Here is a 25,842-nt window from a genome sequence, read left to right as displayed (position 1 = left end):
CAGAAAAGTCCCAGTTTGCCCTGCTTGTCTTAGTATAATGAGCTCAGCTGAAGGGCATCACCCATACCTATAGCTCAGCATATTGGTTTATATTGTCTGGATTAGAAAATCACAGAGAGAGAAACATTGTACAAAACACAGCTTAAGTGGTTCCACACTAGGTCATTAAATCCCCCTCAGTACGGCAGAACGAGCATTGCAATTACTGAACAAAGAGAAACCTTAAACTGGGGCAGTACAGATCTCTGCTTTTGAGCATCATCACATTTACAGTTTCAGCCACCACCACAGTTGAGCATGCAGGGCATAGGATCACACCAAGCACACACATATTCACAGCACATGTTATAAAACCTATATTGCAGATGGTCCCAGGTCTTGATAGAAAGACTACATATTACTGCAGCTGGGAGCACACCCTCCACTTGGGTTTCAGAGAACAAGAATTTAAAATTTAGTGTAAACTCACTAGCTTTTGTCTAGCTTTGCTCCATATGACTGGCATCTTCTCTGCATACTAGATGATCTTCAGTTTTGATTGAAGTTCCTTTATTCTTGCTTACAGAACCTTTGCCATTAAATAAAATAGTGACTTTACTGCTTTTCTTCCTTCTTTAATTTTGACATTACTTTCAATTTTTTCTAGTACTCTCCCTTTAGTCCCTTCCACAATGCAGACAATGTGAAAATAAACACTCTTAATTCCCAAAATCAAATGTCTGATCAAATATGCTTCCAGCTGAATTAACTCTAATTCTTAGTTATTTAAAATAATTCCAATTTAGTTAAATTCTTCACCATTTCTTCCTTCTGCATTTGTTTAAATGCTTTTAATAAAATGTCACTGAACAGCAATTTCTCCCTCTCTCTCTCAGGCACACACACGTAGAGACATTGACATACACACAAATATCACTGGCTATAAACTCTGTGAAATAAAGATGTAATAAAGATAAATGTAGATTCCCTTTCCACTCTACCCTTCATTTTTCCAAAAGACAGGTCTCCTAACAGACTGACTTACTAATTTTTTTTTATTTGAAATAATAAATAACTTGTGTTCAAGGATCAAAATTAAATTAGTATTGTAGAGATAGTGATACAAATAAAAATATAATGGAGAATAATCCAGGTTCAACAAAAGCAAGTTTGAAATATTCATTATATGAAGAAATTATCATTCCATTTCACATCTTTGAGTAACTGACATTGCAAAACAGATGTCCTTAGGGGTTGTGTTTATAAAATAAGAATTTTAAATTAATGTTAAAACCACTCTCTGTTACCACTCAGAGATCACACAATATACAGAAAGTGTACTTTGTTATGAATGTTCCAACATCATCAATTAATATCATGTGGGTTTTTTCATTGCTTTTTACATGATCCTGAAACACTCACTGAACCAGACTTGTTTGATTCCCAAGAAGCTGAGACAGCATGGAAAGCTGAATGACTCCATTACCCACTGGTGAATCTAAAAATGCCTTGGTAGCCCTATCTCAGAAGGTTTCCCTGTAATTAGCTCTTTTCAACTATTTTCAGGATCTTATGGAACAAAGGCACTGCAAATGCAAATTAGGAAGAGAACCATTTAGATGAACAAAGAGGGCACATATATTAATGTAAGTTTGAAGAGATGTGAGTGAGCACCTTAGGCCTCTGAGGTTGATGCACACCTGTTCTGCAAGATTACACAGAACATTGCCATTTTTTCTTATACCTCTCTTTTATCTTTCTCTCTGACCTAATTCCTCCTCAGGCACTGACCCTTCAGCCTAATTGATTTTCACTACTCCCTGACTAGCCATTGAGGTGAGAAGCTCTCCATGTGCTGCGTAGAACCACAAAGGCAGTTCTGGTGCTGCTGCTGTATGCCACTGGGCACTCACAACATGCAAAGGAAGCTGCACAAGGGCCCTCTCCTTGGGCTTATTATCCACAAAGCAACAGCAAGTCAACTGCAAAACACATGGCAATGGTCCCCAGAGGCTTTCTGAGGTCCAGTCAGCCAGGACAGAGGGTCACGCTCTCCCCTCTGATTACAGGTTGTTTTTTTTCCTCTTGCTCTACAAGCCATATGACCATCTGGAATCACCTTTCTGGCTGTGCTTACTTTTCTCTACGATGTTTGCATCTAAACTCAACAGGAGAAAACTGAACTTCAGTGGAAATTCTGATTGTAGAAAAAAATTCTTAGTACTAAAGATTCATGGCAAACATTTTAATGCCCAGAAAATCAGGCCTTTTTTGACCACACCTACAAGACAATAGAATATCAATACAAAGTGGTTTTTTTCCCCAAGAAAATAACTGAAAACATTTTCAATCTAGCTATTTTGTAAGCTGCTGACTTGCTAGGATAATTTAAACAATTTCTGAAAATGCTTATCTGATTGGTCCATGGCCAGAAAAACAAAACAGTTTGGAACTCAGCACAGGTTACTCAGAACTGTCCGCTTTGCTATGTCTTACTATGAAACCTCTTACTATAAGTGTAGCTAAATAAAAAAACCCAACAAAACAGAATGTTGAATCCTATCTGTATCACACTACTCTTTTTTCCCCTTCTAATTTGCATTTTTCTTTAGAAGCAGTCACCAGTTTAGGAACACCAATTGGATCTGGCCCAGAGCCTCATGACTTAGGAAACAGGATTTAAAAACGATACATGAGTTTCAGCCCAAAACTGCAGCTGAAAGATCCCATCCCTCATTCTAAAAATCTCCTTTCTTCAGCTTGAAAGGCTGCGCCTATATTAGCCCAGCACCACAGTCCTGAGAAAGCTTTCTTACTTGTGTTTACTCTAGGATAACATAAGCAAACAAATTACAAAAGAACCAATTCCTTTGTGTTTCAGCACTCCCACTTCAGTAACCTGTCAGAAGGCACTGAGATCACACAGGAAAGTGAGTGCTTAGCTTAAATGAAAGGGTAGGTGGTATTCATTTCTACACCAACCTAGCTATGATTCAGATTTTGCACAAAACTGACACCACGAGGCAAGCCCACGCTCAGAGGTGTATGCAAGGCCAGTGTAATGGTATAGACATAGTCAATCATGCATCCAAATTATAACGGAGCCTCAAGGGCAGAAAACTAAACCTCTCACTACAGGCTATAGAAATATCTTGCAGAGTAAATAAATAATTCTTGCATCTGTACAAGTGCAGACAAATCAAAGACTTTTTATTCGTCTGGTTACAGTGACTTCTAACTTATTTATTACAGTTTATTCCTCATAATGAAAGAACTGAAGCTGATATGCACAGTTATCCATTTCTCTGATTTTTACTCTGACTTCCTGTGTGTTGGTGTGGTGAGTCACCAGTCCCTACATCACTTTGTGACTCAAAGTATGGTGGCTGTCTCTGAAGTTTTATCTTTGAAGCATGTCCAGAACCCCAGAGCCTACGTCTCTGATCACTCACCTCCAGCAGATCAAGGTACATTGCACTCAAATCAGTTGATGGGCCAGTAATAATACCACACTAGCTGCCTACAGTTCAGTTTAGAGCAAAACTCTGCTTTTAGTCAATTACAATAAAGTGCTTCTGAAGACAAGCTTAACCATTGGGTTTTATACCCACTCTTCCAGTGGAGGCAGCATCCGGATTGGAATTATGAGTTTAAGAAACATTGTAATGATTATTCTCCAAATATGAAACATCAAGAACACTGATTTTTAGCTGAGATTCCTGCAAAAAACCCCACTTTCTCATCATAATAAAGAGGGCTGTCAAGTGTATAAATATGACCCAAAATTAAGACTGTAGTCCTCGAAAACACAGTTCACTAGTTTCTCTGTTTTTCTTCTGTGGAATGAAATATTTCTGTTATGTTTTTGCTTCAAGACTATCCTTAAGGATGAGTCCAGAGCATTGAAGCATCTTTAAATGCTTTGATATTTTGTCACCTTACGTTTTTTTGTGCAGCAACTTGACTTTACTTTGATGGCTTCATTGCCCATGAAAGTTTTCTAAGGGGCTACTAAAGATACTGGGAAAGAACATACATGTAGAACCACAGAATTACAGAATGCTTTGCGCTGGAAAGGATCTTGAAGAATTCCAGTCATGTAGCTTCCCCAGTCTTTTTTGACAACCTGTTCCAGTGTCACACCACCCTGATCATAATAAATTTATTTCTTGTATCCAATCTAAATCTACCTGTATCATGTCTCCAAATCTGCTTTTGCCCACAGCATGTTCAGAATACATTACTGGCACCAGTTGTTTTACCTTCTCCTTCCCTATCACAGAAAAAAAATGGAGTCGATGTAGTTTTGTGACAAGCTATTTGGGTGCTTTCATTTGGAAACGTGGCACCAACAAGGAAAATCCCAATTGGACTACTTGTGTATACATTTATTCTCCTGCCATATTCATGGCTAGCAGCAGACAGCTAACAGAAGGACCAGACAGATGGGCTGTTTTGACCATGGAAGCGGAAATCTCTGCCAGGTAGAAAGAACTTAAACCATCACTCCAAACAAATCTGGAAAGGTCAGGCTGATGTTAAGAGAGCTTGCGTTACAGGAAACAGCCTGTTCTTTGTGGAATGGAGAAGAGTCACTGTATTCAGTCTGTAGGCAATCACTTATTAAACAGTTCAGGGAATACATATATTGAAAGTTAGACTGTCTAAAGGTGTGGAATTTTATTCTATAAAATATTCCATAAAGGGTGTAGTTTTATTCTATTAAAAACATGAGCCTTATGTTCACAGAAATAACACTGTCAGAGTTGCCCTTTAGATCATTGATCCAGTGCTGGTAAACGTCAGGAAGAGGAAAGAAAGCTTGCTGCAAGTACAAGCCGTGGACATTATGTTATTGAATTGTGGTGAAAACAAAGTAACATGAATAAAGCAAGCTTGATAAACTCATAATGCCATTTTTTTTTCTCAGTAATAAAGTATCCGCAAATAATCTGCACTGCTGCTCAAAAGGAAAAACTAATTTTGATAATTTAAATATTTATCTGCTAGTCCCAGCTGATTTGTCAGTAATAATGTTAATGTGCTTAGAATGGTAATGCAATGATTTTGAACACACTTTTATGCTTCTTTTGATATTCCAAATATTTCAGTTTCTGTCCCTGAACAAGAAAATCATGTAATTACTTCTGCAAAGAGGCTTGTCATAATCCAACGTTTAGTACAGACCCCTTCTTTTGTTAGATTGTGAACTCTTTCAAACTCAATAGAAAACAGCCAACAAATGCACACATTTTTCAATAAAAATGGTCTTGTACTGACAATGTCATAGCCTGCTAATGCACCTTTTGGATTGATAAATGTGACTATCAAAGCTGAACAACAATGCAAATTTCCTATCAAGTTTTAACTTGCATAAGTTACCTCAAGGTCTCAATTCAAAATATTTGGTCTCATATGAAATTAACAAACATAAACCATTCCACTTCTCAGCACCAATTTCCCCTTGTTTAATTACTTTCTCCTTCCAAGCTCTTCACCTCCCACAAAGCATTGAACATCTGAGACCAACCCGTAATGCAGCAAGTGAACTTTCCCATTATACAGTTAAGATGAAGAAAAGTATTAACACAACATATAAAGACCAGACAATAAAAAAGAGCTTGAGATGAGATGAGATAATATTATTTGTTTATAATCATAGGTTTTGCTCATGATTAAACAGTTTAGCAATAAGAAGAAACAAGACACAGAATAGCATAGCTTCATGGGACATATGGGCTGTGGTAAATCAGGGGTGAGAAGCAAAAATTTGGAGGGAACAAGTATCCCAACAAAAAAAAGAATATACTCCATGCACAAAAAAAATTAAGAATTCATTGACAAATCCTGTGTGGGCACATTTTTGCCTGCTCTACCTTATGCTTGAAGAATTGCTAGTTAGAACTGTAGTAAAATTACAGGTTGCCAAAGCCTGCCTTTCGATATTTAAGGAAAGAGGCACTACCCAGTTTTCACACATCTTGCTAAACTCCTTCCTTCTTTTCCCTTCCGTTCCCTACCCTTCCCAAAATGAGGCAGCTAGGTTCAACCCATCCCTGCCTCGTCCTGCTTGCAGACAGTACCCAGCGATGAGATGCTGGCTGGGGCAGGACAGAGAACAGCAGAGAACAGAAAACTGCCTGTTTTGTGGCTGTAATTGAGACTCTGCCACGCTCTTGTATTTGGCTCCTCAGGCATTGAGAGAAGAAAACTCAAAAAGCAGTGCTCTCTTTGAGAAGTAGGGCCTTATGCGTCAAGTTCAAGGATGTCTCTCCCGAATTGCCTCTGAAGGTTAACCAACATTGCTCTGTGCAGAAAGCCATTCCTCAAAAGAAGAGAGCTGGCCCTGAAATCACAGAATCACAGCGTTGCTGGAGTTGAAAGGGACCTCTAGAGATCATCTAGTCCAACTCTCCCACTGAAGTAGGATAACCTAGAACACTTTACACAGGACTGTATCCAGGCAGGTTTAGAATATCTCCAGAGACAGAGACTCCACAACCTCTCAGGGCAGTCTGTTCCAGGGCTCTGTCACTGTCCCTGTAAAGAAGTTTTTATTCATATTTAAATAGAACTTCCTATGTTCCAACTTGTACCTGTTGCCCCTCGTTCTGACACTGGGAACTACCAAGGAGAGCCTGTCTCCATCTTCCCTGCACCCACCCTTTCGATACTTATATACATTGATAAGGTCTCCCCTCAGCCTTCTCATCTCCAGGCTAAAGAGTCCCAGCTCTTTCAGCCTTTACTCAGAAGAGAGGTGTTCCAAGCCCCCTATAATGTTTGTCACCATTGTCTGGACTCTCTCCAGTAGCTCCCTGTCTCTCTTGAACTGGGGAGCACAGAACTGGATGCAGTATTCCAGCTGTGGCTTCACCAGGGCAGTGTAGAAGGGGAGAATGACCTCCCTCGACCTACTGGCCACACCTTTCTGTATGCAACCTAGGATTCCATTGGCCTTCTTGGCAGCAAATGCACACTGCTGGCTCATGGATAATTTACTGTCTATCAGGACTCCAAGATCCTTCTCCTCCAAACTGATTTCCAGCAGATCCACCACTAACCTATATTGGTGCTTGGGGTTCTTTAATATGCCCCTGAAAGACAAAAAGCAATTGAAATAAAACATCACTGGGGACAAGAAAAGTTTTGCTGAATTGAAAAGGCGTGTATGCTACAGAACCATCTTCATTTCTCTATATACCCATTCCTTAGCTAGCACAGAGAAACATGACAGCAAACTTGTTTGGTTCCGTCTGGTTTTCTTGGTAGAGAAAGAAAAATGGACACTGGAAAAGAGATATACAGGAAGAAAAGCAGGAAAAACTGGATGCTGAAATGAAGCAGCAACAGTTTAGTTACAACTAAGGCAACTATAACAGGAGAGGAAGCAACACCAACCAAATATCCCAACTAAGAGGAATTCAAGGAGAAACTCCAAGAGGCCGGCATGGATGAGTAGGAAGTTCCTAGAAAAGCTCAAACTGAAGAAGGAAGCATACAGGGGGTGGAAGCTAGGGCAGGTATCCTGGGAGGATTACAGAGAGGTTGTCTGAGCAGCTAGGGATCAGGTGATGAGAGCCAAATCCCTGCTAGAGTTAAATCTTGCCAGGGATGTCAAGAACAATAAGAAAAGCTTCTTTAGGTGTGTTGGGGAGGACATCCAAGGAGAGTGTAGGCCCTCTCCTGAAGGGAATGGGTGAGGCAGCAACACAGGACATTGAGAAGAATGAGGTCCTCAATGACATCTTTGCTTCAGTCTTCTCTGGCATGTGCTCCAACCTCAACACAAAGGCCACACAAGGTGAAAGAGTGACTGGGAGAATGCATTACCCCCCACTGCAGGAGTAGAGCAGGTTCATGACCACCTAAAGAACCTGAAGGTGCATAAATCTGTGGGACCTGTTGGGATTCACCCATGGGTCCTGGGGGAGCTGGCAGATGAAATTGTTAAGCCTCTTTGTTAAGCCTAATTGTTAAGTCCATCATATTTAGAGAGGTCATGGCAGTCTGGTGAGGTTCCCATCAATTGGAAAAAAGGTGACATAGCCCTTACTTTTAATAAGGGGGAAAAGGAGGACCCAGGGAACTACAGTCCAGCCAGTCTCACCTCTGTGCCTGGCAAGATCATGGAACAGATCCTCCTGGAAAATCTGCTAAAGCACATGGGATATAAGGAGATGATTTGAGACAACCAACATGGCTTCACTAAGGGCAAAGCATGCCTGATCAATCTGGTGGCCTTCTACAAGCAAGCTACAGAGATGGTGGATAGTGGAAGAGCAACTGATGTAATCTACCTGGATTTGTACAAGGCATTTGACACTGTCTCACATGACGTCTCCAAACTGGCAAGACATGGATTAGAAAGATGGACCACCCAGTGGATAAGAAATTGTCTGGATGGCCATACCCAGAGAATTATGGTCAATGGCTCAATGTCCAAATGGAGGCAGGTGACGAGTGGTGTCTCTCAGGGGTCAATACTGGGGCCACTGTTGGCCAGTATCTTTGATGGAGACATGGACAGTGAGATTGAGTGTACCCTCAGCAAATTTGCTGCTGATACTAAGCTATGTGGTGTGGTTGACACCCAAGAGGGAAGGGACACCATCCACAGGGACCTTGACAGGCTGGAGAGGTGGGCTAGTGCCAACCTCATGAAATTCAACAAGGCCAGGTGCAAGGTCCTACACCTGGGTCGGCACAACCCCAGGCACAAATACAGATTCTGGGAAGAATAGCTAGAGAGCAGTCCTGAGGAGAAGGACTTGGGGGTGATAGTAGATGAGAAGCTTGACATAAGCCATCAGTGTGCACTGGAGCCCAGAGAGCCAAATATATCCTGGGCTGCATCAAAAGAAGTGTGGCCAGCAGGGCCAGGGAGGTGATTCTGCCCCTCTGCTCTGCTTTTTTGAGGCCACACCTGGAATACTGCATACAGCTCTGGAGCCCTCATTACAGAAAAGACATGGAGCTGATGGAGAGGGTCCAGAGAAGGGCCACCAAGATGATAAAAAGGCTGGAGCATCTCTCCTATGAAGACAGGCTAAGAGAATTGGGGCTGTTCAGCCTAGAGAAGACAAGGCTCTGGGGAGACCTTATAGCAGCCTTCCAGTACTTGAAAGGGGCCTACAGGAAAGCTGGGGAGGGCTTTTCATCAGAGAAGATAGTGATAGGACAAGGGGTAATGGTTTTAAACTGAGAGACGGGAGATTTAGGTTAGACATCTGGAAGAAATTCTTCCCTTATAGGGGTGAGGAACTGGAATGGGTTGCCCAGGGAGGTTGTTGATACCCCAACCCTGGAGGTGTTTAAGGCCAGGTTGGATGAGGTTTTGTACAACCTAATCTAGTGGTAGGGTTCCCTGCTCATGGCAGGGGGGTTGGAACTTGATGATCTTTAAGGTCCCTTCCAATCTTAATGATTCTATGGTTCTATGAAGACTGCTGAATTCTCTGAAAAAGCAGAGGTTTCAACCATGAAAAGCCATATGTAGCTTTGAGTAGAATTTCTTTTCTCTTTTGGTTGCCTGTTTTCTCCTTCCTTCCATTTACTCCACATGACATTATCCACATAAGCGTTGCTGCTGCTGTGTCACACCCAGTTGGATAAGTCATACAGCTTCCCCATTACTCAGTTGCTGGCCCTTCCACACTTGAAAACAAATCTTACAGTTATCTAGTCTATTTAGACTGAAAATGTCTTGGGTAAGCTGCCTGTTTATGAGCTGCTTCACACAAGAAAGCCTCATTTTAACTAGTCCCTAGGCACTGCCAGAATATGTCTCTCCAAAGACAAAGGAAAAACAGTATGAAAAGCTTATTAAAAAAAAAGGAAAAAAAATCAGAAAAAATCATGAAATATTTTATTACACTTTTTGAAATATGATCAAAATAAACTTATGAATAATAAGTGATGGTAGGTTTTTTCATAAGAAGGGAGGAATCGGTCACATGAATCACACACGAAGTTACATAATTACAAAAGAAAAGTACTTTGGTTAAACCAGCAAAGCATGACTGAGGTTTAAAACATTTTACAAATAAAATATGACCTTGATCCTCAGTGGTATTCAGATATCCACCTTCCATTGGCAGTCCAAGTTACCACGTAGTAGCTTTATTAGAAAAAACAACGCAGCTCACAAATTACCAGACATATATCTCTGAATACTTTTAGAATTAGCTCTCATGCTTGAATGAACGAAGGAGTAGTTGATTTTATAAGAAATACAAAGCTGTTCCTGGAACCTGCTGAACCTTTCAAATCCCACCAACCAACACACTACAGGTGGTGCTCTAAATGTCACTGATTGCACCTTCCTTACATAGAAGAATAAACTGTTGCATGCAAAATAATTGGTGAATGCAGAAATATCTGTGCAACTACAAAAAAAGGTGCAAAAAATAAACTTACTTTATCCCAAGGATCTAATCCTGGCAACAGTCACACACAGGAGTAGTTATATTCCAGTCTGAGAAGAGACAATTAATAACTTTACTACAGCAGATATTCCTGAGCAAGTGTTTCCAGGATCGGTTCCCAAATCTATAAAGAAACCATATTAAGAGCTCAGGTAAAGTTGTTTTCTACACTTATTTAGATTACATTTGAATAAAATATATAATTTAACATTAAAGCTATGCTACAAAACTGAAAGAATTGCTTGATTTTTCCCCTCCATTGGCTATCAAAAAAGCAATCTGAAATTGAATAAAAAGGGGGATATTATCTGAACTTAAGGTGTTGTGAAAACTGTGCAGTGAAAATTAAAATACTAGCTTGTGCTGCAGCCATAAATTACTAAACTAATTATCTAGTAGCAGGCATAACTGAATCATTCAAAGGGGTAATTAGCAATCAGACATAATGAGTCCTGCTACTATTTCTTGTCATACTGTATTTAGCTTCTGTGCAGCCTAGAGGAACCAAATTATTTCCTACCTTTCTCGGAGGGCATTACTGCTATATTGAGTGCATCAGCCCATATTATTACTCCCAATAGTTTAATTCTTCACTGGACTGCACACTTCTGATTTCTCCTGTCAAAGTTTTGCCTGATCTCATGGGTCTTTTTAAGGAGGTATCATCTTCACAATTTCCTCTGTGGCCTTAACATAAATGTAAACTGCAGTGTAATCAAATTACATGTCTCTTTTCTTATTTTAATTATATTCCTATCTGTGAACATGTGCTCCAGCTTATGGATAGCTCATGTTTTCTATAGCACATGGACTTTATGTACAGTGTAAAATGGAGGACTTGTATAAAAATGTATATCCAGAGACTGTAGAGGGAAGCTAGACTGTTAACGTTGACCTTTCAGATAAGGTGCAAATCCATGTATGCTGTTGATCAACGTTAGCTTGGAGAAAAGCAATATTACCCCAGTGAGTTCAACATCCACACTTCATGCAAGTGTTCTTATTTGGAAAAAAAGAAAGTGCAGAGAATCCAGATTTCTCACTTAAAACATTGTGTTTGAGGTCTGTTTTAATTTTGTCTTTGAATACAAAAGTCAATTTTCAGCCAATGACACATTGTCATAAACTTCACATTACTGTTGTACTCTTATTTTACTCAAAGTTTTTGTACATGCACATAGTCAAGAATCTATCACAGAGCTCAATAAAACATCACTTTATGAAAACTAGATTCTACTAATATTCTGGCATTTTTGCTGCACAGTTTAAGGACCATCTAGTATGCATCAGTATGCATCACCTGTGAAAGCTGGTGGAAGCGGAATAGTGTAGGGAAGGAAGTACTACTCTGATATGAAAACTCTAGAGTTTAAAATATTATAGATGCAAAAGAACACAGAATGGGGAATAAACAGGAGGAGTTAGAGATGTGTGTGCCTGCAGGGCTATGATCTTATTTGGCATGACTGAGATTTGGTGCGATGGCTCCTACGACTGGAGTGTTAGAATGGAGGGTTATAGACTCCTTAGGAAGGACAGGCAGTGGAGACGATGTGGGGGTGTTGCCCTCTATGTCAAAGACCAGCTGGAGTGCATGGAGGTCTACCTGGGGGTGGATGTGGAGCCAATTGAGAGCTTATGGGTTAACATTAAAGGGAAGGCAAGCACAGGTGACATTACAGTGAGGGTCTGCTACAGCCTGCCTGACCAGGAGGACAATATAGACAAGTCACTCTTCAGACAGATAGGAGAAGCTTCACGTTAACAAGCCATGGTACTCATGAGAGACTTCAACCACTCTGATTTCTGTTGGAGGGACAACTCAGCAAAGCATAAAAAATCCAGGAGATTCCTAGAGTGTGTAGGTGACAACTTCCTTTTCTAGGTAACTGAGGAAACAACAAGGAGAGGTGCTACACTGGACCTTGTTCTCACCAAGAAGGAAGAGCTGGTGAGGGAAGCTAAGCTCAATGGCAGCCTTGGTTGTAGTGAGCACAAAATGGTGGAGGCCAAGATCCTTAGGGCAGCAAGGAGGGCTCACAGTAAGCTTACTACCCTTGACTTCATGAGGGCAGATTGCAGCCTCCTCAAGGATCTGATTGACAGTGTCATGGGACAACATCCTGCAGGGAAGAGGGACCCATGAAAACTGGCTGATATTTAAGGATCACCTTCTCCAGGCCCAAGAGGAATGCACCCCAACTATGAGAAAGTCAGATAAAAATTCCAGGAGGCCAGCATGGATGAGCAAGCAGCTCCTGGAGAAATTCAAACTGAAGAAGGAAGCATAAAGATGGTGGAAGCTAGGGCTGGTATCCTGGAAGGATTACAGAGAGGTTTTCCAAGCAGCTAGGGATCAGGTAAGGAGAGCCAAATCCCAGATGGAATTAATTCTCACCAGGGATGTAAAGAGTAGTAAGAAAAGCTTCTATAGGTAAGCTGGGGAAAAAAAGACAACCAAAGAAAATGTAGAACCTCTCCTGAAGAAAATGGGAGACCTAGCTATGCAGGATATTGAGAAGGCTGAGTTCTCAATATCTTCTTTGCTTCAGTCTTCTCTGGCAAGAGCTCCAGTCTCACTGCAAAGGCCACAGCACGTAAAAGCAGGAACTGGGAGAATGAGTTACCCCCCACCATAGGTGTAGATCAGGTTTGCGACCATCTAGAGAACCTGAAGGTGCATAAATCTATGGCACGTGATGGAATTCACCCATGGGTCCTGAGGGAGCTGGCAGATGAAATTGATAAGCCTCTGTCCATCATATTTGAGAGGTCATGGCAGCGTGTTGAGGTTCCCATCAATTGGAAAAAAGGTGACATAGGCCCTACTTTTAAAAAGGGGGGAAAGGAAGACCCAGGGAACTACAGGCCGCCCAGTATCACCTCTGTGCCTGGCAAGATCATGGAACAGATTTAGAACTATTTTTACATAGATATCTCCTCACTAAACACAGTATAACTTATATATCAGCATGAGTAGAGCCATATACCACATTTTTTCTTTGGAAACTTTCAGTGATACTGATGTTTGCTCTTTTGGTGGAATGAAAGGGAGAACTGCACAGCATGCTAATAGGGTTATTGACCAGCCTGCTGGTGGACGGGCTCTTCAGCACATAATTTGCTTGCTTACTTTTGTGCTTATACAAAGGCCAGGACTTGGCACATAATAATTTGGCCCACATTTCCAAAAACAGATTAACATAATTTAGTGCCAAATTAGCATTAGTAGCAGAGCAAATACTGACTGCAATATCAGGGCTCCTTCATGTAAAAAGCAGAACAGAGATTTTATGAGTTGCATCTACTTTTCAGTCACTATCCACATGTTGGTAGTAGCCCCTCTCTGAGTAGGCTAAGCAGATGCATTAACAGAGTTCAAAATAAACTGGATTATTAGCTATCCTTATGGAAAAAAAAAAAAAAAAAAAAGCAGTATGTCATAAAGCAGATACTTTTAACTGGGTTGTTTTTAGTCTTAGAAAGAAAGAAATTTGAGTTCAGATATTTTTTTCTTCAGATTTATTAAAAATAGTGTGGTTTTTAGTAGATTACTGAAACTTCTTTTTAGGGAGATGCTGTGAATAATAAATCAAGTTTAGAATGGCAAACTACCATGTAATTTTTATTTGGAATAATTATGACTTTCATATTGTCATGCATGTCTTCAGGAAACATTACAAATTCAACCTCACATGCATATTTTTGTTTATTGCATTTGCCAAGCATCCAGATTTTGTTCTTTGTTTTAAAAACACATTAATAAGGTGGAATTATTAAATTATTAGGATAAGACAGATGTCCAGAGATGAGTTTCAAACAGATCACAGAATAAAATTGTAATTATACTTGTACCAATTCTCCCCACTAGACTATTTTTTGAATTTGTGCAGCTGTGTATGTCAAGCCTTTATTCTCACTGCAATTTCATTTTTATGGTGGTCACTATGAAAGCAAATACTCTTTCAAGAAATATGAAGCTCCTTGTTTTCTTTTTTCTTCAGTGCCATGCTTCATCCTGGCTTCTCTTTTTGTTATCAGAATACGAATTAGGGCATTTGATTCAAAATGCACCTCACACAGATGAGTTAAAGCTTTTCTACTTTCATCTCCTAAGAACCTCTAAAATTTCTTGATCAAAGACCTCTTTCCTAAGATCTAAGTCCTACAGCCATCAGTTGCTTCTCTGAAATTGGTGAGAGTAGGACTATCCCCAGGAGCATATCCTGCAAGGCTGGTCTTGAACAAATGCAGGTAGAGTACTAGCATTCACTAGCTGCATTCACATTTCCTCTTTCTTGACAGCTGATGCTTCCTCATTGTGAACTATTCCATATGTCTGGCAACTGATCTATTTCTACTATATAAAAACTACATTTTTCACATTCTGTGTGTATGAAGGTTTAATCTGTCCATACCTTTATTTCTTCTACCCATTTTACATTTTTTTTTTTTCTTTTCAATCAAGAGGTAGTAGATTTCATAGCTGACAGCTATGTCAATACATATTTCTATTCAATAGCTAATGTTGCCCATTTCAGCTTTTTTTTAATTTAAAAATCCAGTTTTGGCTGCTATCCTGGTTTGAAAAGACCAGGACAGAAACTGCTTATGGTTACACCAACCTGAGACTTCCCAGGACCCCAGCAGCTGCTGCTGGCCTGTTCCTTTATCAATTAAAATGAGGGGAGCAGCTGTGCCTGTGGGGAGGAGAGGGGGTCAGGTGACCCAAATGGACCAATCATAGTGTTCCTATCCATGGTGCTCAGCATAAAATGGCTCCTCAGAGATCTATCATCTGTTTGGTCTGCTGGCTGGATTGCTGTTTGTTTGTCATGGCTCCTTCTGTTGCTAGTGCTCTTGACTCCTGTTTTCTTACTGGAGAAGAACATTCATTGAGACAGGATGCCTGCTCCTGCCTCCCTGAATAGCACTGGCTTAGTTGCTCCATGCCTTTTGTGGACTATGGCCAGGACCCTGGACTCAGGTTCCTCCATCTGCTCTTAAGTTCTGTTTGTGACTTTTCTAGTTGAGAAGTACCAACTGAGGAGCATGGGTTCCATGTTTACATATTTGTATGTATTTATAATGGACCATGATTTTTTAATTATTTTATTAATATTTTATTAAATCTCTACCAGCTTTTTTCTGACCTTAAAGTCTCTCTCCCTTATTCCACTTTTTATCTTCTCCTGAGAGGGTAGTGGGGGAATAACAGAGAACATCTGTCACCCAGTTTTTGGCTAAAGCAGTGATAACTGCATCAGGAAGAAACACGGATTTGCAATTTAAATTTGGACAAACAGTATCCTGAAAAAAAGTTTAAAAGGATGTTATATGCACACTTATGTAGAAAGAGTGTGTACACACAAACAAAAATCCACAAAAGTTACAGAAGTTTTTGTTTTAACTATTTTAGCAGAAGCAAGTTAATATAGAAATACTCTAGAACATGGGAATGTACAAGCTCTAGTTCTGGTTCTGCTCCAGTGGTTTCACCAGCACTGTGTGATGCTTGACAGACACCTCTGCATCCAGTCTGGTCCTGCTGGCAAGATGCTCTCCCTTAATTGCTGTTTCCTGTGGCCTCCCTTAATCCTGGAAAGCATCAAATTACTATGGTTTATTGCACTCTAGAGGCATCTTTGTATAAAGCAGCCAAAGAGGGCATAAATGGAAGTAAATGTTTCTTCTTAAATATTGTTCCTAAGTGTGAACTTCATTTTATACACTAGCATTTAAAGCTCAGCTGTAACCTTTATTCAAATATCAAATTGAACTCTGAGATTCATTAAGTATGAAGAAGATAAATGTTTCTTGCTTTCCATTTCCACACTGCCAGCAGTTGTTGCTTCTAACCTGACAGGGAAATAGGCTAAATTTCATGTTGAAGCCACAGGTTCTCTTACCCACATCCTTATACCACCACAATTACAGCAAATATCACTGTGATAAAACAAGTTGTCTTGATTCCCAAGATCATTAACTAATCAGACTTTAAATGTTACACTTATCATTGACCACACAGCAACCTGTTAGCAACCATTTTCTCATCTCTGTCAACACATTTAGCTATTTTTACATGAATATGTATACCTTGGGTGATAAGGTACTCAGCCTTTTATTGAGGACAAACCTTATCTTTCTAGGTGTTTTGATACCCAAGAACTTTGAGTATATGTAACCTTTGATTACTTTAAGAGCAATATATGATAACTTATGGGAGTGATCTTGAAAGTGTAATTCAAGTTCCCACTTCCCACTGGGTTTTAAGTCTCTGGGTAGGAGAAAAAAAAATAAAAGCAGAATTTGTCTTTTTAGATGAGGATGGTTCTGTCTCATTACTTTCTGGGATCAGGAAGGGAAAAGGAAGAAAACCATGTTATTCTCTGAAGGGCTGGACATGTTTTGGATATAGGGACTATATATTGAGTTATCCTATACAAAGTCTTGGAATTTATACATTATACATAATTACATTTTAAAAAGGCTCTTATGGAACAGAAATCATAAAAAAGGCCCACTAATTAACTTTTTGAGATTAAAGTAACTGGCAGAGAACAATGTTAGTTTAGAGAAGTTAACTTGACTACTTTGATGGACGATTTTAAGACATTTTCAGAGTCTCAAAGTTCCTGTAGAAATCTTTTCTAAATGCTGTAGAGTTCTTTCTTTTTCTAAAACTGGTATGTGCCACATATAGTTCATCTCCCAGCACAACAAAATAATGAAAGGAGCAACAAAAGACACTTTTAGAAGCACAGTTTTGAAAAGCATTTGTGTGCCTAATATCCCCTCCTTGACTAAACTTAGCCTTATGTTTGCAACTGAAAGCAGAATTCCTCCCAGATTTAAATATGAAGTTCCAATGACAAACACTTAAGAGCAACTATATTCTCAGATACACTTCAGCAGCTGGAGTCTAGTACATGTTTTGAAGGCAGGATTTGCTCCTAAGAGGTAAAACAAAAGACAGTCTCATAGTGTTCTGGGGCATCACAACTAAACATGATGCCAAGGGTGCACAGTACCAAAGCTGACAGGGCACCAACTACATCTAGTAGATTGATATCCAGTTTGTTAAAGTATAATACTTTAAATATATAATTCATATAACATAAAATTCAACAAAAGCTTTTCTCCAGTTCTCTAAATACAGCTAATAATATTTCTTTCCTATATTGGAGATAAATAACACTTTTTTTTTTGTTTTGTTTTGTTTTACCATTCTGCACTGCTTATACACTTTGAGTTAGTAAAGACAGATTATGGATTAAATTTAAATCTATGAAAAATACTAGCTTTTTTAACTACAGTGAAGCATTGTTCTTCATGCTATTTTTACTTTATGAAAGTACAAACAGCTTAATATATAATTTTTTTTTTTCCATAGTTAGTTGTTTTGGAATTATTTAAGGAGGTTATTCTCACTAAGAGGTCTAGAAATTACCACAATGCCACCAAGCTCTCAAATACTCAGCATCAGAATACAATATTTGTTAAACAAAAACTCTGAAGTTTCTAACTCTGTCTTCTTTCAATCACTGTAACTTTGCCCATTTCTATGTTGGTTTTAAAATCTTAATGGATTAAAATCTATTTTATTTAGAAATAATTCTCATGAATTCCATATAAAACCTCAGAAAAGTTTTCTTGAAAACTTCAGTTATTGATAGACAATTCATTTGCTTTAGATCACACCTAAATCCAACCCTCAACTCAATTATTGTTGTTCAAAACATCATGATGGCAGCATTGCTTCAAAGACTTCTCCTTTCTCAAGTTCAACATTTGACTGCACATCCATTTGTTTGAACAATTACCCTTCAAAAGTTCTAATGTATCCATTTTCCAATGACAACGGGCAGAAGTATCAGGCATTGTAAGAAAGCTCAATATACTTCTTTGAAATGTTTTCCTTCAGCACTATTTCCAACTTCAAAATACTTCAAAGAGAATGTCTTTCTGTACCTGCTCCATTTCAAAATGGGTGATCGCAAAAAACCCAGACACAACTACTTTAATCTCTTAAAGTCTGGTTAGAGTCTGATTTCACAGCATTTGTTCCCAAGTTTTAGAAAGTAAATATTCACTTAATATATATTTGTACTAAATACAGAGAAAAGACAGAAACAAATACAGTAAGGCTTCTAAATACAAATAATAATTCTATACTTATGCATTTGAACCTCAGCTTCCCATTAAGCAAAATGATACAGTGAAATGTAGACAGAAGTAATATTTGTTTTATTGTTTGGTTATTGTGCTTTTTCTTTGAATATATTCTGTAAAAAATATCACTGAACTGTAGTTAAGAGTTTTCGCAGTTAAAAGAGTACATACCCATGAATGGGGAACTGTTTTACTTAATAACAGGACCACCACTATGAAGCTTCCTGTGCTAGGGAGTTTTGATAAAATCTTCTTTCAAAGGGTTAGAAAAATCAGCACAATATTCACAGAAAGAGTAATGAATAGCTCTAAGCTACTGATATGCACATCAACTTGACAGTTCAGCACACTGCTGTAGCAATGTATTTTGTTGCCCTCTACCTCTATGGGATCTATGGCTTCCGTGCTTAGGTGTAGCACAAACTTATCAGAAATTTGCAACTTCAACATTACCACTATGCAGTTTCTTCCCAAATCTCATCCTTTTTGCAAGAAGATCATTTCAGAGAACATTAAAGCTTGCACAAGCAATCTTGTTTCAGAAAAGCCAGTTCTGCATAAATCAAAGAAGCGGTCTCCAAGACAGCAAGGCTTGCTGGCAGAGATAACAGTCTCATATCTAGTATAACATGTCTAGCATGGGCAAACATTATGGTGTTAAAGCTTCTGGAGACAAGTGTTATAATGGCTGTCTGCAGCACTGATTGCTCAGAAAAAAATAAGTAATATGGAATGAAGAAAAATCCAAATATTTTCCAAACTAAGTAATCCAACTCAAAGATGAACAGTGGGTAATTATACACTTATTACTGGAGAGGGATTTTCCTAAAAACATCAGACTACATTTTCTTCAGAAAGACATATTGCTCGTTCGTTTCTGATACGGGGAAGAATGTTCAGATGTCTTCCCCAAAAGCAAAAAACATATATATACAACTTGACCTACCAGAAGTTTTAAAAATTGTGAGTTGTCTACTTGTCCTTGACCATAACCTCAGAATCCTATCTCCAGTGGACACTCCAATGCTCATAAAAATAGCTCTTACAGTGGATTTGAAAATAAATTAGCTAAAGAGTAGCTATTATCATTAGAGTTAAATTTTGCAGAAAGTTAAAGTATCAGATTCAACATGCTGAAAAGGATGTTGCACTACAAGGCCCAGATCACTGCATTTGGTAGTTGTAGAATAAAAATATGTATGAAAAACCCACTGATGTATCAGTGTGATTTTGGTTTATAAGAACTGAGGAATTAATGAAAACTTAATATATCTATGAATCATAGAATCATAGAATCATAGAATCATAGAATCTTAGGGGTTGGAAGGGACCTCGAAAGATCATCTAGTCCAACCCCCCCTGCTAGAGCAGGGTCACCTAGAGCACATCACACAAGAACGCATCCAGGTGGGTTTTGAATGTCTCCAGTGAAGGAGACTCCACAACCTCCCTGGGCAGCCTGTTCCAGTGCTCTGTCACTCTCACAGTAAAAAAATTTTTTCGTATATTCACCTTGAACCTCCTATGCTCCAATTTCCACCCATTACCCCTTGTCCTATCACTGGTCATCACTGAGAAAAGCCTAACTCCATCTCCCTGACACTCACCACTTACGTATTTGTAAACATTAATGAGGTCACCCCTCAGTCTCCTTTTCTCCAAGCTAAAGAGACCCAGATCCCTCAGCCTCTCCTCATAAGGGAGATGTTCTACTCCCTTAATCATCTTTGTAGCTCTGCGCTGGACTCTCTCAAGCACTTCCCTGTCCTTCTTGAACTGAGGGGCCCAGAACTGGACACAATACTCCAGATGTGGCCTCACCAATGCAGAATAAAGAGGTAGGAGAACCTCTCTTGACCTACTAACCACACCCTTTCTAATGCACCCCAGGATGCCGTTGGCCTTCTTGGCCACAAGGGCACATTGCTGGCTCATGGTCATCCTCCTGTCTACCAGGATTCCCAGGTCCCTTTCTCCTACACTGCTCTCCAGCAGGTCAGCCCCCAACCTGTACTGGTGCATGGTATTTTTCTTCCCCAAATGCAGAACTCTACACTTGCCCTTGTTGAACTTCATCATGTTTCTCCCCGCCCAACTCTCCAGCCTGTCTAAGTCTCTCTGAATGGCAGCACAGCCTTCTGGTGTGTCAGCCACTCCTCCCAGCTTAGTATCATCAGCAAACTTGCTGAGGGTACATTCTATACCCTCATCCAAGTCGTTGATGAAAATACTGAACAACCCCGGTCCCAGTACCGACCCCTGAGGGACTCCACTAGTCACACACCTCCAACCAGATTCTGCCCCATTGACTACAACTCTCTGACTCCTTCCTTTCAACCAGTTCTTGATCCATCTCACTACCTGATCACCAAACCCATACCTGATCAACTTATCTACAAGGATGCTGTGGGAGACAGTGTCAAATGCTTTACTGAAATCAAGGTATACCACATCTACCGCTCTACCATCATCTATCCACCTAGTAATTTCCTCATAGAAGGCTATGAGGTTAGTCAAACATGATCTACCCTTGATAAAACCATGCTGACTGCTCCTGATGACCCCCATCTCCTTGATATGCCTGGAGATAGTGACAAGAACAAGTTGTTCCATCACCTTTCCAGGGATGGAGGTGAGGCTGACCGGTCTATAGTTACCCGGGTCCTCCTTCTTGCCCTTCTTGTAGACTGGTGTGACATTTGCTATCCTCCAGTCCTCAGGCACCTCTCCTGTTACCCATGACTTACCAAAGATGATGGAGAGTGGACTAGCAATGACCTCTGCCAGCTCCCTCAGCACCCTTGGATGCATTCCATCCGGACCCATCGATTTATGGATGTCCAGATTACTCAACTGATCCCTAACCCAATCCTCATCTACCATGGCAAACTCCTCCTCTATCTTGACTTCTTCTGGGGCTATATGAATCTGGGGCTCATGGGGAAATCCTGCAGGAGTAAAGACAGAGGCAAAGAAGGCGTTCAGCACCTCTGCCTTCTTTATATCCTCTGTCACCAGGGCTCCCACCTCATTCATCAGAGGGCCAATATTGCCTCTAGTGTTAGATTTGTTAGCTATGTATTTGAAAAAGCCCTTTCTATTATCCTTAACCTGACTTGCAAGGTTAAGTTCCAAGGAGGCCTTAGCTTTCCTAATTGCCTCCCTACATCCTCTGACAACAGACCTATATTCCTCCCAAGTGACCAGCCCCTCCTTCCATGATGTGTAGATTTTCCTCTTCCACTTGAGTTTGCCCAGTAGTTCCTTTTTTAACCATGAACTCTGAAGTGGGAATTGATATGCATGAAAGATTGATGCAGGACTTCTTTTGGAACAAAATGTTCCACATTCTATCCCCATATATGCAAAAAAAAACCCCACATGTGTGTATAAACTTAATACTGCAGCATTCTACAGAACTACACTGAAGTTTCAGTTTTGTTTGTTAGTTTGTTTGTTTGTTTTTTTATTAACTAGCTCAATGATAAATGTAAAGAAAGTATAAAAATAAATAACATTAGTAAGGCTGAAATCAACTGAAGAGGTGTCTTCCAAAACAAAGTGAGTACTTCTGTTTTCCCTAACTGAATGAATCACTATAGTTTATTAGAAATTTAGGGTAAGATATAAGAGAAGTAACATTTCTAAAAATTAACCACAATTGTCAGAATTTAGTTAGACAGAAAAACTCAAGTCACAGAATGCTAGATACACACAGTTTGTTGTAAATTATAGCATTGGAATTATCAAAATTTTCCTCCCTTCATAAGTCATGGACAATGATTTTTTTTAACCAAAAATCTTACTGATGTTTTAAGGTCTCACGGCTGAAAAGAATTATCTGCAAATTGAAACTTCTGAAAAAGCAGCATTTTAAAGTTTCACAATTGGAGGATCCCTAATATTTTGAGTGTTGAGGAAAAAGCCACCAGGTTATATTATGCATGTTTCATGTGACATTTAAGTTACTTACAGGTTTTCCTCCAAGACACTACCAGAATGGCAATGGATGCTGCATAAAGAACTTCAGCAATCTGAAGTCCAAGAGGTAGCTTATAGCTAAATAAAAAGTATGCCCATGTTTTCAAGCACTGAATTGGCTAATTAGAACATAGTTTAATTAAGAAGCAACGTATGCCAACTACAAAGTACAGTTTTGAAGGCTTTGTGAAGAACCATCTCTTATTTTTTCTTATTATTAATACTATAATTTCATAATACTTTATTTATATAATAATTTCTAAAATGTATGTAGTTATTATTAATTGTATTATTGCTAATAATAATAATTTTGAAGTCATGTAATAGAAAAGCATGTAGGTCAGTATCACAGAGCAGAAACTAATACAAGCTTAGAAGAAGTTGGCCTGTTTACAAAGGAGAAAAATCTACAACCTACAGGAAAGCTAGGGAGGGACTTTTTGTAAGGGGATGTAGCAACAGGACAAGGGTAATGGTTTTTACTAGAAGAGGGGAGATTTAGGTTACAAAATAGGAAGAAATTTTTTAGTATGAGGGTGGTGAGATACTGGAACAGGTTGCACAGGAAGCTTGTGGATACCCCCTCACTGAAAGTGTTCAAAGGCAGGTTGGATGGGGCTTTGAGCAACCTCGTCTAGTGGGAGGTGTCCTTGCCTATGGCAGAGGGGTTTGGAAGTAGATGATCTTTAAGGTCCCTTCCATCCCAAACCATTCTATGATTGTGAATCCTGACATCACAGCTAAAAGGCACATGCAGAGTTTTCCGCTTAGAGTAACTTCAAAACTTTGAGAAGTGGAAAATGGGCACTTTGAGAAGGGTAACGTCACTTTTTTAATTCTTGCAGAATCACAAATTAAGCAGAGAAGTGTAAATATTATAGGATAAGTTTTAAGTCTGTTACCTTTTTAACTGTTCTATGATTATTACTCCTAGGTTACTTAAGGAGTTGAAATAGCTGCAGTCTTTCAGAAACAATTCAGTGAGTTAAATTTACCATTAAATAGTAGGCTGAGAATGTACAAATCAGTCATTACATTATTTCAGCTGACTCTCTTTTGCTGTCTTATATATGAAAACAACTCCCCCATCCCAGCAGAAGTACCAGACCCTCAGAACTGTAAAAAGTAGCAGTATCCCACCTCAGTCCACACATCTGTTGGCTTACACAGCTGGAGAACAATTTAGAGTGCAAAAACTCATTTGTAATCAAGACAGTATCTTGCTCTTCTATAAAAGGTGTGTAACTCTTCACAATGTATACTGTCAGCTATTCACATAAGCCCACAATATGCCTGCGAGGATTGCAGGGATGTTACAATTTCTATGGGATTGACATCAGGTATATAACTTGATGTCTATTAGAAGATAGGCTAATCCTCCCTTCTCAGCTCCAGACAACATAAGCCACTACTTAATATTAGACATGGAATATTAGATTGATATTTGTTATTCATATACATTAATACATTCTTGTTTTAACCTTTTGTAATCATTACACAGATGGATGTTTTTCTCTTTTAAAGGAATCGTGGTTCTGAGATAGAACAGGGCAGAGCTGTCTGTCAAACAAACAGCTCTGATGCAGTTCCAAGGCTCCAGTCCACAGTTTCCTTCAGAACTAATAAAATATTTGATCAGTTTAAATGCATACAGCAGATTAATGTACAAAAGCAGCACTACTGTGGGAGGGACCAGCTGAGTAAAGCATTCTAATGAGGATTCATGGAGCATTATTTTGGCATTAGGCCTAAATCTTTATGCTGAAAGAAATAAAAACTATGAAGTAATGGTCTGAAAGCTTTGTTCCCTTGAGAAAAACACAAAGACCTCAGCTGAGACAGAAATGAATATTCAATAAAGATGCAAGCACAGAGATCTTAACAGCTGGAACTAGTTATTAGGAAGTTTTTCCTATGGGTTATGGCACAGTTTGAACGTGTAGTAGAAACACTAAAAAACCCAGTGCTAATAAACTAAGCAATATTTTCCAAGTTATATCCTTAAAAACTAGAGTCTGATTATCTCATTTATCCTTCACGTCAGAACTAAGACCATCTAAATCCTATAAAATACAAGAATAGGACCCACTGAAAAATCAAGAAGATTATAAACATAGAATATCACAGATTAATACCTGTGATTCCTAAATCATGGTTTGAAAAGGACTTCCCAAAATGCACGTGTTAAGTACTTAAAAGTTTTGAGGGGATTGTGTTTGTGTCTTTTTCTTAAAAAAGGACACTTATAAAGAATCATTCATGAAGATATAAAACAAGACTGTAAGTATGTTTCAAAGCAAACAGCAAACAGCGTAGAATAGGATTTTTGGATGAATTTCTTCATTTTATATTAAAAATGTTATTTCAAGTGTTTTTTACATAATCAGAAATTTCAGGTATTATAACTTTTCTGGATTTGAGAAACTCAAGATTTAGTAACTCAACTGCTTCAGTTTAATTGAGCCACATTTCTAGAAGAGCAGCCTTGGAAGCCCATTAATTTCAAAGTATTGAAATTTGTCTAACACCCAGATGAAACATTACACATTGATTATCATTTACACAGTTCCATATGTAAGTAAATAAAAGCAAGAAACAACATCTGCAGCGTCATAGTCTTTGAACAACCAAGTGGGAAACTCAAATAAAAACAATACCTTGACATTTTTAACAATCTGTGGTTGCCCTGATTTATGAAAAGATCAGGAGCTGAGCCCCAGTTCAATGGGCATCAGAAGGCTTGGCGTAACAATTCAAACAACCCTCTCTTCCTCACACCTTCCCCCACCTCCTAGAAAAAATAAGAGCATTTAGATTCAAAATGTTTTCTAGTGAACATTATCAGGTTTTAATAACTCTTTGGTGGAGTTATTGCTAATTTCTAAATGTCAGATTTCATAAAAGAAACTTTGCCTTCCAATTATAGCTGAGGCTAGTCCTTCAAATTCTCTACCTTTCTGTGCTCCTTCACACCATGCCAGTGAATATTATTGCCATGTCTGAGGAGCTGTTGCAGCTGTTTTGGTTTCCTTACTGTACTTCAGATACTCCAAAGTTGTTGAGGATAATTCCCTGTTACACGTTGTTCCTTGCTCAGGCATACCTGTTTCTTTCTTGTACTAGGCATAAAACAAAATTGGTCTAAAAAGTGTACTGAATCATTTTTTGACCTGTTTGAACTTACAATGCTTTTCACTATCCCCTGGAGTCCCTGGGCTGCATGACCAGAGTTTGATCACCTGTTCACAAGAACACAGAGCACTTTTAAAGTGTTTATCAGGTT

At 39.1% G+C, this 25,842-nt stretch overlaps 1 protein-coding gene across 7 annotated transcripts in view; it reads right to left on the bottom strand.

The window, feature by feature from the left end:
* The window catches only part of RALYL (RALY RNA binding protein like), a 404,897-nt gene that overhangs the window by 239,845 nt on the left and 139,210 nt on the right, over positions 1–25,842 (bottom strand). For 2 of the 7 annotated variants that reach the window (XM_051609897.1, XM_051609895.1), the window contains exon 2: positions 10,399–10,456. The exons of the other annotated variants lie outside the window; for them this stretch is intronic. The gene's annotated coding sequence lies outside the window, so the exon portion shown is untranslated. The remainder of the gene's footprint in view (positions 1–10,398; positions 10,457–25,842) is intronic. 7 annotated transcript variants of the gene reach the window in all.

Source organism: Apus apus, chromosome 2 (genome assembly GCF_020740795.1).
Source record: "Apus apus isolate bApuApu2 chromosome 2, bApuApu2.pri.cur, whole genome shotgun sequence".
Taxonomy (NCBI): Eukaryota; Metazoa; Chordata; class Aves; order Apodiformes; family Apodidae; genus Apus; species Apus apus.
The sequence above is the reverse complement of the archived record's forward strand: the minus strand, read 5'-3'. Positions and strand labels throughout refer to the sequence as shown.